Raw genomic sequence first — 19,560 nt, forward strand, 5'->3', positions numbered from 1 at the left:
TTTTTTGTCTTACAACCACCACCACACTTTATTCCACCTATAGTGCTATATCCATGGCTCGCGTTCATGTATTGCGTGATAGTTATAAAAAGTTTGAGAAAGTAAGAGTGCGAAAACAAGTACTTGGCCAATACCGGGGTTGTGCATGATTTACATTAGTTGTGTGAGGATGATGGAGCATAGCCAGACTATATGATTTTGTAGGGATAACTTTCATTGGCCTTGTTATTTTGAAAGTTCATGATTACCTTGCTAGTTTGCTTGAAGTATTACTATTTTCATGTCAATATAAAACTATTGTTTTGAGTCTTACGGATCTGAACATTCATGTCACGTTAAAGAAGTTGCAAAGGACAACTATGCTAGGTAGCATTCCACATCAAAAATTCATTCTTTATCACTTCCCTACTCGAGGATGAGCAGGAGTTAAGCTTGGGGATGCTTGATATGTCTCCAACGTATCAATAATTTTTGATGGTTTCATGTTATTATCTTGTCAAACTTTGGATGTTTTGCATGCCTTTTATATATTTTTTTGGGACTAACTTATTAATTCAGTGCCAAGTGCCAGTTTTTGTTTTTTCCATCTTTTTGACCCCATTCAGAGGAGATTTTGAAACAAAGTCCGAACGGAAGAAAATCCCCGAAAAGTTTTTTTCCGTAACGGAAGAAGATCGGGAAGCTTGAGAGCCAAGGCAGGGGAGCCTCAGGGGCCCCACAAGCCCCCACCCCGCGACCAGGGGGGAGGCCGCGACCCACAGGCTTGTGGGCCCCCTGGGCGCCCTCTGACCTAAGGGTTGCGCCTATATATTCCCTAAAAATCCCAAAAAAAATAGGAGATCATCGAAAATACTTTTCCACCGCCGCAAGATTCTGTCTCCGCAAGATCCCATCTGGGACATGTTCTGGTGCCCTTCCGGAGGGGGGATTCCGACACGGAGGGCTTCTTCATCAACACCATGACCTCTCCGATGATGCGTGCCAAGTTCACCATAGACCTACTGATGTCAGTTGTGCTTCCCCGGCAACGGCGACAGGAATAGTCGTGTGGACGGCACCAGGAATTCTTCTGCTGCGGCTACGCCTTAAGGGACTTCCTAGGAAAATATGCAAAGGATTTCCCCCGTGGCCTTGGAGCCTTGTGTTGGTGTTCCCTCGAAGCGGAAATGGTGATGTAGCACAGCGGTGGTAAGTATTTCCCTCAGTTTGAGAACCAAGGTATCAATCCAGTGGAGGAGTATCACAAGATCCTTCACAAAATCAAAAGCTTGCTCCCAACGCTATGAAGGGGTTGTCAATCCCATATAGATTGTTTGCCAAGTGAGAACTGAAAGCAACAAAGTAACAAAGCAAAGTAAAAGTGGAGGTGTAAACGATGGATGTGAATAGACCCGGGGGCTGTAGTGTTTACTAGTGGCTTCTCTCATGAAAGCAAGTAGACGGTGGGTGAACAAATTACTGTCGAGCAATTGATAGAACCGCGCAAAGTCGTGACCATATCTATGGCAATGATTATATCTATAGGCATCACGTCCAAAACAAGTAGACTGATACTTTCTGCATCTACTACTATTACTCCACACGTCGACCGCTATCCAGCATGCATCTAGTGTATTAAGTCCAAAAGAACAGAGTAACGCCTTAAGCAAGATGACATGATGTAGATGGACAATCTCATATCAACAACATAGCCCATCTTGTTACCCTTGATGGCAACTACTTAATGTGTGCCTTGCTGCCCCTACTGTCACTGGGAAAGGTCACCACATGGTAGAACCCAAAACCAAGCACTTCTCCCATTGCAAGAATCATAGATCTAGTTGGCCAAACAAAACCCAAGACTCGGAGAGACTTACAAGGATATCAAATCATGCATATAAGAAATCAGCAAAGACTCAAATATATATCATAGATAATCTGATCACAAATCCACAATTCATCGGATCTCGATAAACACACCGCCAAAGAAGATTACATCGGATAGATCTCCATGAAGATCATGGGGAACTTTGTATTGAAGATCCAAGAGAGAGAAGAAGCCATCTAGCTACTAACTATGGACCCGTAGGTCTGAAGTGAACTACTCATGAGTCATTGGAGGGGCGGCGATGATGATGAAGAAGCCCTCCAACTCCAAAGTCCCCTCCGTCAGGGTGCCAGGAAGGGCCTCCAGATGAGATCTCGCGGAAACAGAAGCTTGCGGCGGCGGAAAAGTAGTTTCGAGGCTCCCCTGATTTTTTGCTGTATTTTTGGGAATATATAGGCCAAAGATCTAGGTCAGGGGCGGCCAGGGAGGCCACAAGCCCTGCCACCGCCGCCTCCCCCCTAGTGGCTGAGTGGGGGCTTGTGGGCTCCCAAGAGCCCTCCTGGCTTGGCCCACAGGCCCCCTGATCTTCTTCCGTTCGGGAAAAACATCATTTCGGGGATTTTATTCCGTTTGGACTCTATTCCAAAATCAGATCTGAAAAGAGTCAAAAACAGAGAAAAAACAGGAACTGGCACTTGACACTGAATTAATAAGTTAGTCCCAAAAAAGATATAAAAGGTACATAAAACATCCAAAGATGACAAGATAATAGCGTGAAACCATCAAAAATTATAGATACGTTTGAGACGTATCACCTACGGGACCATAGCTAGTAACTAGATGGCTTATTCTCTCTCTTGGATCTTCAATACAAAGTTCTCCATGATCCTCATGGAGATCTATCCGATATAATCTTCTTTTGCGGTGCGTTTGTCGAGATCCGATGAATTGTGGATTTATGATCAGATTATCTATGAATCTTATTTGAGTTTCTTCTGATCTTTCTTATGCATGATTTCATATCCTTGTAATTCTCTTCGATTTGTGGCTTTTGTTTGGCCAACTAGATCTATGATTCTTGCAATAGAAGAAGTTCTTGGTTTTGTGTTCATACCGTGCGTTGACCTCATCCAGTGACAGAAGGGGTAGCCAGGCAAGCATCATGTTGTTGCCATCAAGGGTAAAAAGATGGGGTTTTCATCATTGGTTTGAGATTATCCCTCTACATCATGTCATCTTCTTAAGGCATTACTCTATTCATCATGAACTCAATACACTAGATGCATGCTGGATAGCGGTCGATGTGTGGAGTAATAGTAGTAGATGCAGAAAGTATCGGTCTACTTGTCTCGGACGTGATGCCTCTAATATGATCATTGCCATAGATATCTTCATAACTTTGCACGGTTCTATCATTTGCTTGACAGTAATTTGTTCACCCACCATGATATTTGCTATTTTGAGAGAAGCCTCTAGTGAACACTCTGGCCACGGGGTCTACTCCACACCATATTTTCAGCCTTACACTTTTTACTTCGTTGCACTTTCCGCCTTGAGATCTCACTTTGCAAACAATCTTGAAGGGATTGACAACCCCTTTGAAGCAGGTGCAAGCTTGTTTGTGTTTGCGCAGGTACTCTGGACTTGACGAGATCCTCCTTATGGATTGATACCTTGGTTCTCAAACTGAGCGAAATACTTACTGCTCCTGTGTTGCATCACCCTTTCCTTTTCAAGGGAAGTAGCAAGAAGAATTCCTAGCGCCAAGGAAGGACTTTTGTTACCGTAGCAGGGCCATTCAAGACCGCTCGAGGCGGCATGACGCATTGATACGTCCATTTTGCATCATGCTTTTTTGTTGATATTTATCGCATTATGGGATGTTATTACACATTACGGTACAATACTTAAGCCTTTTCTCTCTTATTTTATAAGGTTTACATGAAGAGGGAGAATGCCAGCAGCTGGAATTCTGGGATGGAAATGGAGCAAGTTTGAGATATCTATTCTGCACAAGTCCAAACGCCGTGAAAATCAACGAGGAATTATTTTGGATTTTATAAAAAATACTGGGCGGAAGAAGTACTGGAGGGGAGCCACCAGGAGGCCACAAGCGTGCCAGGCGCAGCCTACACCCCTGGCCGACACTGGGTGGCTTGTGGGCCCCCTGTTGCCCCTCCGGCTCCCATCTTCTGCTATAAGGAGTGTTTCGTCCCAGAAAAAATCAGGAGAAGGCTTTCGGGAGGAATTGCTCCCGCCACGAGGCGGAACTTGAGCAGAACCAATCTAGAGCTCCGGCAGGGCCGTCCTGCCGGGGAAACTTCCCTCCCGGAGGGGGAAATTGTCGCCATCGTCATCACCAATACTCCTCTCATCGGAGGGGACTCATCTTCATCAGCACCATCTCATCTCCAAACCCTAGTTCATCTCTTGTAACCAATCTCCGTCTCGCGACTCCTATTGGTACTTGTAAGGTTGCTAGTAGTGTTAATTACTCTTTGTAGTTGATGCTAGTTGGATTACTCGGTGGAATATCATATTTTCAGATCCTTAATGCTATTCAATACCTCTCTAGTCATGAACATGATTATGATTTGTGAGTAGTTACTTTTGTTCCTCGGTACATGGGATAAGTCTTGCTATAAATAGTCATGTGAATTTGGTATTCGTTCAATATTTTGATGTGTTGTATGTTGTTTTTCCTCTAGTGGTTTTATGTGAATGTCGACTACATAACACTTCACCATTATTTGGGCCTAGTGGAAGGCATTGGGAATTAATAAGTAGATGACGGGTTGCTAGAGTGACAGAAGCTTAAACCCTAGTTTATGTGTTGCTTCATAAGGGGCTGATTTGTATCCACTAGGTTAATGTTATGGTTAGACTTAGTCTTAATTCTTCTTTCGTAGTTGCGGATGCTTGCGAGAGGGGTTAATCATAAGTGAGATGTTTGTCCAAGTAAGGGCATCACCAAAGCATCGGTCCACCCACATATCAAAATTTCAAAGTAGCGAACGCGAATCATATGAACATGATGAAAACTAGCTTGACAGAAATTCCCATGTGTCCTCGGGAGCGCGTTACCTCACATAAGAGTTCGTCCAGGCTTGTCCCTTGCTACAAAAGGGATTGGGCCATCTTGCTGCACCTTTGTTACTATTGTTACTTGCTACTCGCTACGAATTATCTTATCACACAACTATATGTTACCGATAATTTTAGTGCCTGCAGAGAATACCTTGTTGAAAACCACTTGTCAGTTCCTTCTGCTCCTGTTGGGTTCGACACTCTTACTTATAAAAGGACTACGATAGATCCCCTACACTTGTGGGTCATCAAGACTCTTTTTTGGCTCCGTTGCCGGGGAGTGAAGTGCCTTTGGTAAGTGGAATTTGGTAAGGAAACATTTATATAGTGTGCTGAAATTTATTATCACTTGTCACTATGGAAACTAATCCTTTGAGGAGCTTGTTCGGGGTATCTTCACCTCAACCGGAAGCACAAGGAGTTTATCCTCAACCTACTGCACCTACTGAAAATATTTATTATAAAATTCCTTTGGGTATGCTAGAGAAACTGTTGGCTAATCGTTTTACAGGAGATGGAACATCACATCCCGACTTGCATCTAATCTATGTAGATGAAGTTTGTGGTTTATTTAAGCTTGCATTTTTACCCGAGGATGAGGTCAAGAAGAAGGTCTTTCCCTTACCTTTGAGGGATAAAGCATTGACATGGTATAGGCTATGTGATGATACTCGATCATGGAACTACAACCGATTGAAAATGGAATTTCATCAAAAGTTTTATCCTATGCATTTGGTACATCGTGATGAATTATATCTATAATTTTTGGCCTCGTGATAGGGAAAATATCGCTCAAGCTTGGGGAGGCTTAAGTCAATGTTATATTCATGCCCCAACCATGAGCTCTCGAGAGAAATTATTATTCAGAACTTCTATGCTCGGCTTTCGCATGATAATCGCACCATGCTTGACACGTCTTGTACCGGTTCTTTTATGAAGAGAGATATTGACTTCAAATGGAATTTATTGGAAAGGTTTAAACGAAACTCTGAAGATTGGGAGTTTGACGAAGGTAAGGAGACAGCTATGAATCTTAAGTTCGATTGCGTTAAATCCTACGTTGAAACAAATACTTTTTGTGATTTTAGCGCTAAACACGGACTTGACTCTGAGATAGTAGATTCATTATGTGAATCATTTGCTGATCATATTAATCTCCCTAAAGAGAAGAAGTTTTAATATCATCCTCCCATAGAAGTCAATGTAGTTAAACCCAATCCAGTTGAAGAGAAAGTCATTGCTTATAATGATCCTATTGTTCCTAGTGCTTACATTGACAAACCACCTTTCCGTGTTAGAATAAAGGATCATGCTAAAGCTTCAACTGTGATACATAAGGGCTACATTAGAACACCCAGACCCCCTGAGAAAATTAAAGTTGAACCTAGCATTGCTATTATCAAAGATCTCTTGTCCGACAATGTTGATGGGCATGTTATTCACTTCTGTGAAGATGCAGCTAGAATTGCTAAACCTCATGCTAGAGACAAACATAAGCCTGTTGTTGGCATGCATGTTGTTTCTGTTAAGATAGGAGATCATTGTTATCAGGTTTACGTGACGTGGGTGCTAGTGTTAGTGCAATACCTCGATCTTTATATGATGAAATTAAAGATGAGATTGCACCTGTCGTGATGGAATCTATTGATGTTACTATTCAGCTTGCCAATAGTGATACTATCTGCCCTTTGGGAATTGTTAGAGATGTTGAAGTCTTGTGTGGTAAAACTAAGTATCCTACTGATTTTCTCGTTATTGCTACCACACAAGATAGCTTTTGTCCCATCATATTTGGCAGAACTTTCCTCAATACTGTCAATGCTCATATTGACTATAAGAAGCAAACTGTAACTGTTGGCTTTGAAGGTGTGTCACATGAATTCAATTTCTCCAAGTTTGGTAGACAACCTCAAGAAAAAAAATTGTCTAGTAAGGATTAAATTATTGCCCTAGCTTCTATTGATGTGCCTCCTACTAATTCGTTAGAGAAATACTTGCTTGAGCATGAAAATGATATGCATATGGATGAAAGGAATGAGATAGATAGAGTTATCTTTGAACAACATCCTATCCTTAAGAATAATTTTCCTGTTGAACTACTTGGAGATCCACGCCCAGCAAAGGGTGATCGTGTGTTCGAGCTTAAACAGTTACCTGATACTCTTAAGTATGCTTATCTCGATGAGAAAGAGATATATCCTGTTATTATTAGTGCTAGCCTTTCAGAGCATGAAGAAATGAAATTATTGAAAACTCTAAGGAAGCACCGTGCTGCTATTGGATATACTCTTGATGATCTTAAGGTCATTAGTCCCACTCTATGCCAGCAAAAAATTTAAATTGATCCTGTTTCCAAACCAGTTGTCGATCATCAACGGAGATTAAATTCCAAGATGAAAGAGGTAGTAAGAAAAGAAATACTAAACTTCTGGAAGCAGGTATTATCTATCCTGTTGCTCATAGTGATTGGGTAAGTCCGGTGCATTGCGTCCCTAAGAAGGGAGGCATTACCGTTGTCCCTAATGATAAAGCTGAATTGATCCCATAGAGAATTGTTACTCGCTATAGGATGGTAACTGATTTCAGGAAATTGAATAAAGCCACTAGGAAAGATCATTACCCTTTGCCTTTTATTGACCAAATGCAAGAAAGATTGTCTAAACACACACACTTTTGGTTTCTAGATGGTTATTCTGGTTTCTCCCCAATACCTATTGCACAATCTGATCAGGAGAAAACCACTTTTACCTGCCCTTTCGGTACCTTTGCTTATAGACGTATGCCTTTTGGCTTATGTAATGCACCTGCTACCTTTCAAAGATGTATGATAGCTATATTCTCTGACTTATGTGAAAAGATTGTTGAGGTTTTCATGGATGATTTCTCCATTTACGGGTCTTCTTTTGATGATTGCCTGAGCAACCTCGATCGAGTTTTGTAGAGATGTAAAGATACCAATCTTGTCTTGAATTGGGAGAAGTGCCACTTTATGGTTAATGAAGGCATTGTCTTAGGACATAAAATTTCTGAAAGAGGTCGAGAAAATGCCATGCCCTACAGACATAAAAGGTATAAGAAGTTTCCTTGGTCATGTTGGTTTCTATAGAAAGTTCATAAGTACTCCTCTAAGATTTCTAGGCCTCTTACCAATCTCTTGCAAAAGGATATTCCTTTTGTTTTTGACGATGATTGTGAGGAAGCATTTGAAATACTTAAGAAGTCCTAGATAACTACACCTATTGGGCAACCACCTGATTGGAACCTACCTTTTGAAATTATGTGTGATACTAGTGATTATGCTGTTGGTGTTGTTCTAGGACAAAGAGTTGATAAGAAATTGAATGTTATTCATTATGCTAGTAAAACTCTAGACAGTGCCCAAAGAAACTATGTGTCTACTGAAAAGGAATTTTTAGCACTCGTGTTTGCATGTGAAAAGTTTAGATCTTATATTGTTGATTCCAAGGTTACTACTCACACTGATCATGCTGCTATTAAGTATCTCATGGAAAAGAAAGATGCTAAACCTAGATTTATCAGATGGGTTCTCTTGCTACAAGAATTTTATTTGCATGTTTTTGATAGGAGGGGTGCTGAGAATCCCGTAGAAGATAACTTGTCTAGGTTGGAGAATGTTCTTGATGACCCACAACCTATTGATGATAGCTTTCCTGATGAGCAATTGAATGACATCAACGCAAATTATATTGTTGCTAAATATATACCACCTAGTTTCACGTACCAACAAAAGAAGAAATTCTTCTTTGATTTGAGACATTACTTTGGGATGATCCTCACCTTTATGAAGAAGGAGTTGATGGTGTTATTAGACGTTGTGTACCTGAGCATGAACAGGGACATATCCTACAGAAGTGTCACTCCGAGGCTTACGGAGGACACCATGCGGGAGATAGAACTGCACACAAGGTATTGCAATATGGTTTCTATTGGCCTACTCTCTTCAAGGATGCCCATAAGTTTGTCTTGTCTTGTGATGAATGTCAAAGAATAGGTAATATCAGTAAACGTCAGGAAATGCCTATGAATTATTCACTTGTCATTGAACCATTTGACGTTTGGGGTTTTGATTATATGGGACCTTTTCCAAACTCTAACGGTTATACTGATATTCTAGTTGCTCTTGAATACGTTACTAAGTTGGTAGAAGCTATCCCAACTAGTAGTGCTGATCATAACACCTCTATTAGGATGCTTAAAGAAGTTATTTTCCCTAGATTTGGAGTCCCTAGATATTTAATGAATGATGGTGGTTCACATTTTATTCATGGTTCTTTTCGTAAAACGCTTGCTAAGTACGACGTCAACCATAGAATTGCATCTCCCTATCATCCTCAGTCCAGTGGTCAAGTAGAGCTAAGTAATAGAGAAATTAAACTAATTCTGCAAAAGACTGTTAATAGGTCTAGAAAGAATTGGTCTAAGAAGCTTGATGATGCACTGTGGGCTTATAGAACTGCTTATAAGAATCCCATGGGCATGTCTCCATACAAAATGGTTTACGGTAAAGCATGTCATTTACCTCTTGAGCTAGAGCATAAGGCTTATTGGGCAATCAAAGAGCTCAACTTTGATTTCAAACTTGCTGGTGAGAAGAGGTTATTTGATATTAGCTCACTTGATGAATGGAGAACTCAGGCATATGAAAATGCCAAGTTGATTAAAGAAAAAGTTAAGAGGTGGCATGATAAAAGGATACAAAAACGTGAGTTCAATATAGGTGATTATGTATTGCTATACAATTCTCGTTGAAATTTTTTTGCAGGCAAGCTTCTCTCCAAATGAGAAGGTCCTTACATTTTTGAGGAAGTATATCATTCTGGTGCCATAAAGATCAACAACACGGAAGGTAATTTTCCGAGAGTTGTAAATGGGCAAAGAATCAAGCATTATATCTCAGGTACTCCCATAAATGTTGAAAGCAATATTATTAATACCATAACTCCGGAGGAGTACATAAGGGATATTTATCAGCCTGTTTCAGACTCCAAAAACAAAGAGGTATGTGGTTCGGTAAGTAAACCGACTCCAAAATTTTCCAGTACCAATTTTTCTCCGTTTTATTTTTTTTAGAAAAATAGAAAAATTTAAAGTAGTCCGGAAAGCGCACGAGGAGACGAGAAGCCTGCCCGGCACGACCTACCCCCAGTGGGTGCTAGCGCACCCCCACTAAAAAAGCAACTACAAGCAGAGCACAATGAGATTCGGCCCGACCAATGCTTGGCCGGCCCGATTCTCGGGGGCTACACCTAGTGGGTTGATGACCCACAAGTATAGGGGATCAATCGTAGTCCTTTCCATACGTAAGAGTGTCGAACCCAACGAGGAGCAGAAGGCTGTGATAAACGGATTTCAGCAAGGTAATAACTGCAAGCATTGAAAGTAGCGGTAACAAGTGATTGTGTAGCGAGGTGAAACGTAGCAAGCAAAGAGTAACAAGTAACAAGTATTACCAACGGTGCAGCAAGTGGCCCAATCCCTTTTGTAGCAAGGGACAAGCCTGAACAAAGTCTTATAGGAGGAAAAACGCTCCCGAGGACACACGGGAATTTCTGTCATGCTAGTTTCCTCATGTTCATATGATTCACGTTCTTTACTTTGATAGTTTGATATGTGGGTGGACCGGCGCTTGGGTACTGCCCTTACTTGGAGAAGCATCCCACTTATGGTTAACCTCTCTTGCAAGCATCCGAAACTACAAAAGAAGAATTAAGACAAAGTCTAACCATAGCATTAAACTAGTGGATCCAAATCAGCCCCTCACGAAGCAACGCATAGACTGGGGTCTAAGCTTCTGTCACTCCAGCAACCCATCATATACTTACTACTTCCCAATGCCTTCCTCTAGGCCCAAATATGGTGAAGTGTTATGTAGTCGACGTTCACATAACACGACTAGAGGAAAAACAACATACATCATATCAAAATACCGAAGGAATATCAAATTCACATGTCTATTATCAGCATGACTTATCCCATGTCCTCAGGAACAAAAGCAACTACTCACAAGACATAATCATAATCATGACCAGAGGTGTAATGAATAGCATCAAGGATCTGAATATAAACTCTTCCACCAAGTAATCCAACTAGCATCAACTACAAAGAGTAATCAACACTACTAGCAACCTTACAAGTACCAATCGGAGTTGCGTGACGAAGATTGGTTACAAGAGATGAACTAGGGATTGGAGAGGAGATCGTGTTGATGAAGAGGTTGATGAAGATGCCTCCCCTTCGACGAGAGGAGTGTTGGTGATGACGATGGCGACGATTTCCCCCTCCGGGAGGGAAGTTTCCCCGGCAGGATCGTCCTGCCGGAGCTCTAGATTGGATCTGCTCAAGTTCCGCCTCGTGGCGGCGGCGAAACCACGAAAAAGCTCCCGATTGATTTTTTTCCAGACCAGGACGCTTCATATAGAAAAAGAGGGGGCTAGTGGGCCTTCAGGAAGCCCACAAGCTTGCCCACCGCCACCAGGGGGTGGTGGCGGAGTGGGGGCTTGTGGGGCCCTGGTGGCCCCCCTCCGGTAGTTCTTTCGCCCAGTATTTTTAATATATTCCAGAAAAAATCCACGTAATTTTCAGGGCATTTGGAGATGTGCAGAATAGTGGACTAGGATTTGGTCCTTTTCCAGTCCTGAATTCCAACTGCCTGAATTCTCCCTCTTCAAATAATCCTTGCAAAATAAGAGAGAAAAGGCAAAAATATGGTACCACAAGTAATATAACAGCCCAAGAAGCAATAAATATCAACATGAAAGCATGATGCAAAATGGACGTATCAACTCGCCCAAGCTTAGACCTCGCTTGTCCTCAAGCGAAAACCAAGTCCCATAAATATGTCCACAAGTTTGGGGACGAAGGTGTCGATACAGCATAATATGGACATGAGGGCATTATGATCACACATAGAACAACAATATATCATAAAGATTCTTATGGGAAAGTAACAATTCCTTCACAAAGCAAAGCATGAAGCAAAAACCTTACCGAGAAGTAACCAACAATAGTCCATAGTCATTGAAGCAATTGCAATTTATCACAACATCAGAAAGTGTCAAATAAGAGCTTGTAAGGCAAACCCACATACTCAATCTTCTCTTTTGTTTTCCACAATTGTTACAACTCACGTGGTACTCATGGTGTCAAAGTTTCAGCTGGACACAGAGGAACGTAGGGGCTTATAGTTTGCCTCCCAACCATTTACTTCAAGGGTAAAGTCAACAATAATAAAGCATGACTACTCAACTCCAAGTTGATATATGAATATAGATCTTTCCCAAGCATATGACGGTAGCCAAGACAAAGGCAAAAAGGGAATTGGTGATCATCACCATGACTCTTACAAGGGTAAAAAGTAAAGGTTGAAGATAGGCCCTTGGCAGAGGAAAGTAGAGGTTGTCATGCGCTTTTGAGGTTTGGATGTGTGTCCTCTTAGTGCGGAGGAACGCCACTTTATATTGCCTCCTGTGATAAAGAACTTTATTATGCAGTCTGCCGCTTTTATGTCTTCCTCACCACAGGTTCATATACAGCTTATTTTCCACACACTAATAGATCATACATATTAGAGAGCAATTTTTATTGCTTGCACCGATGACAACTTACTTGAAGGATATTATTCAATCCATAGGTAGGTATGGTGGACTCTCATGGCAAAACTGGGTGGAGGTTTATGGATGCACAAGTAGTATCTCTACTTGGTGCGGGAGTTTTGGCTAATAAGAGGTGGAAGCAATCGTAACATGCTAAGGGATCTCTGATCATATAACATTGTTTGGAACCAAGCAAACACAATTCATTATGTTGTCTTCCTTGTCCAACATCTACTCCTAGGCATGTAATAGTTTGGTGAGTGCTCACAATTGTAAAAAGTGTCTAAGATGATATATTTATATGTGAACCTCTATTTCCTTATTACTTCTTATTAATTGCAACAATGACTAGTGTCTATGTTGATTTATTCTAAACATGTTTCAATCATCATATGTGTCATAAGTGAAGCTATCACTTTCCATAAGATCATCTCATGATCTTTCGTGCCATCGTTCTTTTCATACTTTTGATCATGGCACAAAGCAAAGCCCTTGACTAAGACACTCTTTATTATATAGCTCGTAAGCTCGAATACTAAAAACTAAAGATTTATTCCTCCAAAACAAGAAATAAAAACTGAAAAGGAAAGAACTAAAACAAAGGTAAAAGCAAAAGATATAAAGGTGATAGGATACCAGGGCAACTCCCCCAAGCTTGGCAGAAGCCAAGGGGATTGCCCATACCAATGCTTAGTTGTGTTACTTTGCTAGTGATGGTGGTGTTGTTGGAGCAGTCTTGAGCTTGTCTAATTTCCACTTGAGCAAAAAACAATTCTCCCTTAGATCGTCATTTTCTTCCTCAAGTTTCAAAACTCTATGGCAAAGCTCCTGCTTGAACTCCACATGGGTGTTTGCAGGTTGAGGTAGAGGAGCATCCTCTTCATCGGAACTCGTTTGCTCCTTCCCCTTGGGCTCATTGTCCTCTTCCACATTAGTGGTCCAGCCATATGGTTCCAAGTCCCCATAGACCTTGGGGTTAGCAAGGTAGTCAGCCACATAGCTCTCTCCCTCTAAATCTTGAGAATACATCTTGACCTAGATCTGCGGCAGAACAAGCTCGAAAATGAAAACAGAGGAAAACCACGCGATACGGAGATCAAAACCTTCGGGCGACTATATATTGATTTTTTCTGGGCCAGAAGGAGTCTACCGCAAGAAAACGCAGTCCGGGAGGCACACGAGGTGCCCACAAGCTTGCCCACCACCACCAGGGGTGGTGGTGGTGGAGTGGGCCCTTGTGGCTGCCTCGTTTGCTCTCGGACTGTTTTTTATTTTTCTAATTTTCCAAAAGTTCCAAAACGGAAGAAATTTCCTATTGGAAAAGTATCGGAGTCCAATTTCTTGCCGAAACAGATACATCTTCGTTTTCAAGGTCTGAAACAGGCTAATAAACATCCCTTATGTACTCCTCTGGAGTTATGACATTGATGATGTTGGTCTCAACATTTATGGGAGTACTAGAGATGTAATGCTTGATTCTTTGCCCATTTATCACTCTAGGAAAATTTCCTTCCGTGTTATTGATTTTGATGGCACCGGAACGATATACTTCCTCGACAACATAGGGACCTTCCCATTTAGAGAGAAGCTTGCCTGCAAAGAATCTCAAACGAGAATTGTATAGCAAGACATAATCACCTACATTGAACTCTCGTTTCTGTATTCTTTTGTCGTGCCATCTCTTAACCTTTTCCTTGAACAACCTGGCATTCTCATATGCCTGGGCTCTCCATTCATCTAACGAGCTGATATCAAAAAACCGCTTCTCACCGGCAAGTTTGAAATCAAAGTTTAGCTCTTTGATTGCCCAATAAGCTTTATGTTCCAGCTCAAGAGGTAAATAGCAGGCCTTACCGTAAATCATTTTATACGGTGACATGCCCATGGGATTCTTATAAGCAGTCGTATATACCCATAGTGCATCGTCAAGTTTGCTAGACCAGTTCTTTCGAGATCTATTGATGGTCTTTTGTAGGATCAACTTGATCTCCCTATTACTCAACTCGACTTGACCACTAGACTAAGGATGATAAGGAGATGCAACTCTATGGTTGACATCATACTTAGCTAGCATCTTGAGGAAAGCACCATGAATGAAGTGTGAACCGCCATCAGTCATCAAGTATCTAGGGACTCCAAATCATGGGAATATGACTTCTTTAAGCATCTTAATAGAGGTGTGGTGATCAACATTTTTAGTGGGGATAGTTTCTACCCACTTAGTAACGTAATCCACAGCAACTAAGATGTGAGTGTACCCATTGGATCTCGGGAAGGGTCCCATATAATAAAAGCCCCACACATCAAATGGTTCAATGATAAGTGAATAGTTCATAGGCATCTCTTGACGCTTACTGATGTTCCCTATCCTTTGGCATTCGTCACAGGACAAGACAAACTTACGAGCATCCTTGAAGAGAGTGGGCCAATAGAAACCAGATTGCAATACCTTATGGGCAGTTCTATCTCTAGCATGGTGTCCTCCGTAGGCTTCGGAATGACACTTCTGCAGGATCTGTCCCTGTTCATGTTCAGGCACACAACGTCTATTAACACCATCTACTCCTTCCTTATAAAGGTGGGGATCATCCGAAAAGTAGTGTCTCAAATCAAAGAAGAATTTCTTGTTTTGTTGATAGGTGAAACTGGGTGGTATGTATTTGGCTACGATATAGTTTGCATAATCGGTATACCACGTTGCACTAAGTGAAGTGCGGATGACATTTAATTGCTCATCAGGAAAGCTGTCATCAATTGGTAGTGGGTCATCAAGGACATTCTCTAGCCTAGACTAGTTATCTGCTACAGGGTTGTCAGCACCGTTTCGGTCAACGACGTGCAAATCAAATTCTTGTAGCAGGAGAACCCATCTGATCAGCCTAGGCTTAGCGTCCTTCTTCTGCATGAGGTACTTAATAGCAGCATGATCAGAGTGAATAGTGACTTTGGAGTCAACTATGTAAGATCTGAACTTTTCACATGCAAACACGACTGCTTGAAATTCCTTCTCCGTAGTGGCATAGTTTCTTTGGGCACTGTCTAGAGTTTTACTAGCATAGTGAATGACATTCAACTTCTTGTCAACTCTTTGTCCTAGAACAACACCAACAACATAATCATTAGCGTCACGCATGATTTCAAAGGGCAAGTTCCAGTCAGGTGGTTGAACAATAGGTGCGGTTATCAAAGCCTTCTTAAGTATTTCAAAGGCTTCCTCACAATCCTCATCAAAAACAAAAGGAACATCCTTCTGCAAGAGGTTGGTAAGAGGCCTAGAAATCTTAGAGAAGTCTTTAATGAACCTTCTATAGAAACCAGCATGACCTAGGAAACTTCATATACCTCTGATATCTGTGGGGCAAGGAATTTTCTCAATTGCATCAACCTTAGCCTTATCAACTTCAATGCCTCTTTCAGAGATTTTGTGTCCTAAGACGATACCTTCATTAACCATAAAGTGGCACTTCTCCCAATTCAAGATGAGGTTGGTTTCTTCGCATCTCTGTAAGACTCGATCAAGGTTGCTGAGGCAATAATCAAAGGAAGACCCGTAAACGGAGAAGTCATCCATGAAAACCTCGACAATCTTTTCACAAAAGTCAGAGAATATGTCCATCATGCATCTTTCGAAGGTGGCAGGTGCATTACATAAGCCAAAAGGCATACGTCTATAGGCAAAGGTACCGAAAGGGAAGGTGAAAGTGGTTTTATCTTGATCAGATTGAGCAACAGGTATTTGCGAGAAACCTGAATAACCGTCGAGAAAGCAAAAATGTGTGTGTTTTGATAGCCTTTCTAGCATTTGGTCGATGAACGACAAAGGATAATGATCTTTCCTGGTTGCCTTGTTCAGTTTCCGGAAGTCTATCACCATTCTATAGCCGGTAATAATCCTCTGTGGGATTAGTTCATCCTTATCATTAGGAACGACAGTGATACCTCCCTTCTTAGGTACGCAATGTACTGGACTTACCGAATCACTATGAGCAACAGGATAAATGATTCCTGCTTCCAGAAGCTTTAATATTTCTTTTCTAACGACCTCTTTCATCTTAGGATTTAATCTCCTTTGATGATCAGCAACTCGTTTAAAGTCAGGATCGGTTTTACTCTTGTGCTGACATAGAGTAGGACTAATACCCTTAAGATCATCAAGAGTATATCCAATAGCAGCGCGGTGCTTCCTCAGAGTTTTTAGTAACTTCTTCTCTTCGCGCTCTGAGAGGAGAGCACTTATAATGATAGGATATATCTCCTTCTCATCAAGATAGGCATACTTAAGAGTATCAGGCAACTGTTTAAGCTCGAACACAGGATCACCCTTTGGTGGGGGACGATCCCCAAGCAGTTCGACACGCGGATTATTCTTGAGAATAGGACATTGTTCTAAGACGATTTTATCTATCTCATCTCTCTCCTCCATATGCATATCATTTTCATGCTCAAGCAGATATTGCTCTAAAGGATCCGTAGGAGGTACGGCAATAGAGGCAAGAGCAATGATTTCATCTCTACCAGACGACTCTCTTTCATGGGTTTATCTTCCAAACTTGGAGAATTTAAATTCATGAGACACACCCTCGACACTTACTGTGATAGTCTGCTTAATGCAATCAATGTGAGCATTGACAGTGTTGAGAAAGGGTCTACCAAATATGATGGGACAAAAGCTATCTTGTGCAGTACCAACGACGAGGAAATCAGTAGGATACTTCGTCTTACCACACAGGACTTCTACGCCTCTCACAATTCATAGAGGGCAGATAGTGTCTCTATTAGCTAGCGTAATAGTGACATCAATGGGTTCTAACTCAGCAGGTGCAATCTCATCTTTGATTTCATCATATAGAGAACGGGGTATTGCACTAACACTAGCTCCCATATCACATAAACCATGGTAACAGTGATCTCCTATCTTAACAGAAACAACGGGCAGGCCAACTACAGGTCCGTGCTTGTCTTTCGCGTGAGATTTAGCAATTCTAGCAGAGTCCTCACAGAATTTGATAACATGCCCATCTATGTCTTCGGCTAAGAGATCTTTCATAATAGCAACACTAGGTTCAACTCTAATCTCCTCAGGGGGTGCAAGTGGTCTAATGTAACCCCTACGTATCACAATTGGAGCTATAGAATAATCCTTTATCCTAGCAGGGTATGGTGGTTTCTGAGTGTAAGCACAAGGAACAACAGGATCACTAAAAGCTATGATTTTCTCCTCAACTAGATTGGTTTTGGCTATGTTGCTTTCTACAGGAGGATTATATTTAAACCACTTCTCTTTGGGAAGATTAACATGAGAAGCAAAAGATTCACAAAGAGAAGCTACTATCTCAGAGTCAAGTCCATACTTAGCGCTAAAATCTCTAGAAATGTTTGTCTCAACAAAAGATTTAACGCAATCAAACAGGAAATTCATACCTGACTCCTTACCTTCGTCCATCTCCCAATCTTCAGAGTTGCGTTTGATTCTCTCCAATAAATTCCACTTGTGATCAATATCCTTCTTTATAAAAGAACCGGCACAAGAAGTGTCAAGCATGGTACGATCTTCATGAGAAAGCCGGGCATAAAAGTTTTGAGTGATGATTTCTCTCGAGAGCTCATGATTGGGGGCATGAATATAGCATTGATTTAAGCCTCCCCCAAGCTTGAGCTATGCTTTCCTTGTCACGAGCCCAAAAGTTATAAATAAAGTTCCGATCACGATGTACTAAATGCATAGGATAGAACTTTTGATGAAGTTCCAATTTCGACCGATTGTAGCCCCATGATCCAGCATCATCACATAGCCCATACCATGTCAACGCCTTATCCTTCAAAGATAAAGGAAAGACTTTCTTCTTTACCTCGTCCTCGGGAAAACCTGCAAGCTTAAATAAAGCACAAACTTCATCTACATAGATTAGATGAAAGTCTGGATGTGAAGATCCATCTCCTGTAAAAGGATTAGCGAGCAGTTTCTCAAGCATACCCAAAGGAATTTCGTAAAAGATATTTTCAGTAGGTACCTCAGGTTGAGGAGAAACTCCTCGTGCTTCCGTTCGTGGTGAAGATACCCCGAACAAACTCCTCAAAGGAAGAGTTTCCATAATGACAAGTGACAATAAATTTCAGCACAGTATATAAATGTTTCCTTACCAATTTCCACTTACCAAAGGCACTTCACTCCCCGGCAACGGTGCCAGAAAAGAGTATTAATGACCCACACGTATAGGGGATCAATGGTAGTCCTTTCAATAAGTAAGAGTGTCGAACGCAACGGGGAGCAGAAGGCTCTGATAAACAGATTTTAGCAAGGTAATAACTACAAGCACTGAAAGTAGCGGTAACAAGTGATTGTGTAGCAAGGTGAAACGTAGCAAGCAAAGAGTAACAAGTAACAAGTAATAGCAATGGTGCAGAAAGTGGCCCAATCCCTTTTGTTGCAAGGGACAAGCCTGAACAAAGTCTTATAGGAGGAAAAACGCTCCCGAGGACACACGGGAATTTCTGTCATGCTAGTTTCATCATGTTCATATGATTCACGTTCGTTACTTTGATAGTTTGATACGTGGGTGGACCGGCGCTTGGGTACTGCCCTTACTTGGACAAGCAACCCACTTATGATTAACCTCTCTCGCAAGCATCCACAACTACAAAAGAAGAACTAAGACAAAGTCTAACCATAGCATTAAACTAGTGGATCCAAATCAGCCCCTCACGAAGCAATGCATAGACTGGGGTATAAGCTTCTGTCACTCCAGCAACCCATCATCTACTTACTACTTCCCAATGCCTTCCTCTAGGCCCAAATATGGTGAAGTGTTATGTAGTCGACGTTCACATAACACCACTAGAGGAAAAACAACATACATCATATCAAAATACCGAACGAATATCAAATTCACATGACTATTATCGGCATGACTTATCACATGTCCTCAGGAACAAAAGTAACTACTCAGAAGACATAATCATAATCATGAGCAGAGGTGTAATGAATAGCATCAAGGATCCGAACATAAACTCTTCCACCAAGTAATCCAACTAGCATCAACTACAAAGAGTAAT

The sequence above is a fragment of the Hordeum vulgare genome, chromosome 1H (genome assembly GCF_904849725.1).
Source record: "Hordeum vulgare subsp. vulgare chromosome 1H, MorexV3_pseudomolecules_assembly, whole genome shotgun sequence".
NCBI lineage: Eukaryota > Viridiplantae > Streptophyta > Magnoliopsida > Poales > Poaceae > Hordeum > Hordeum vulgare.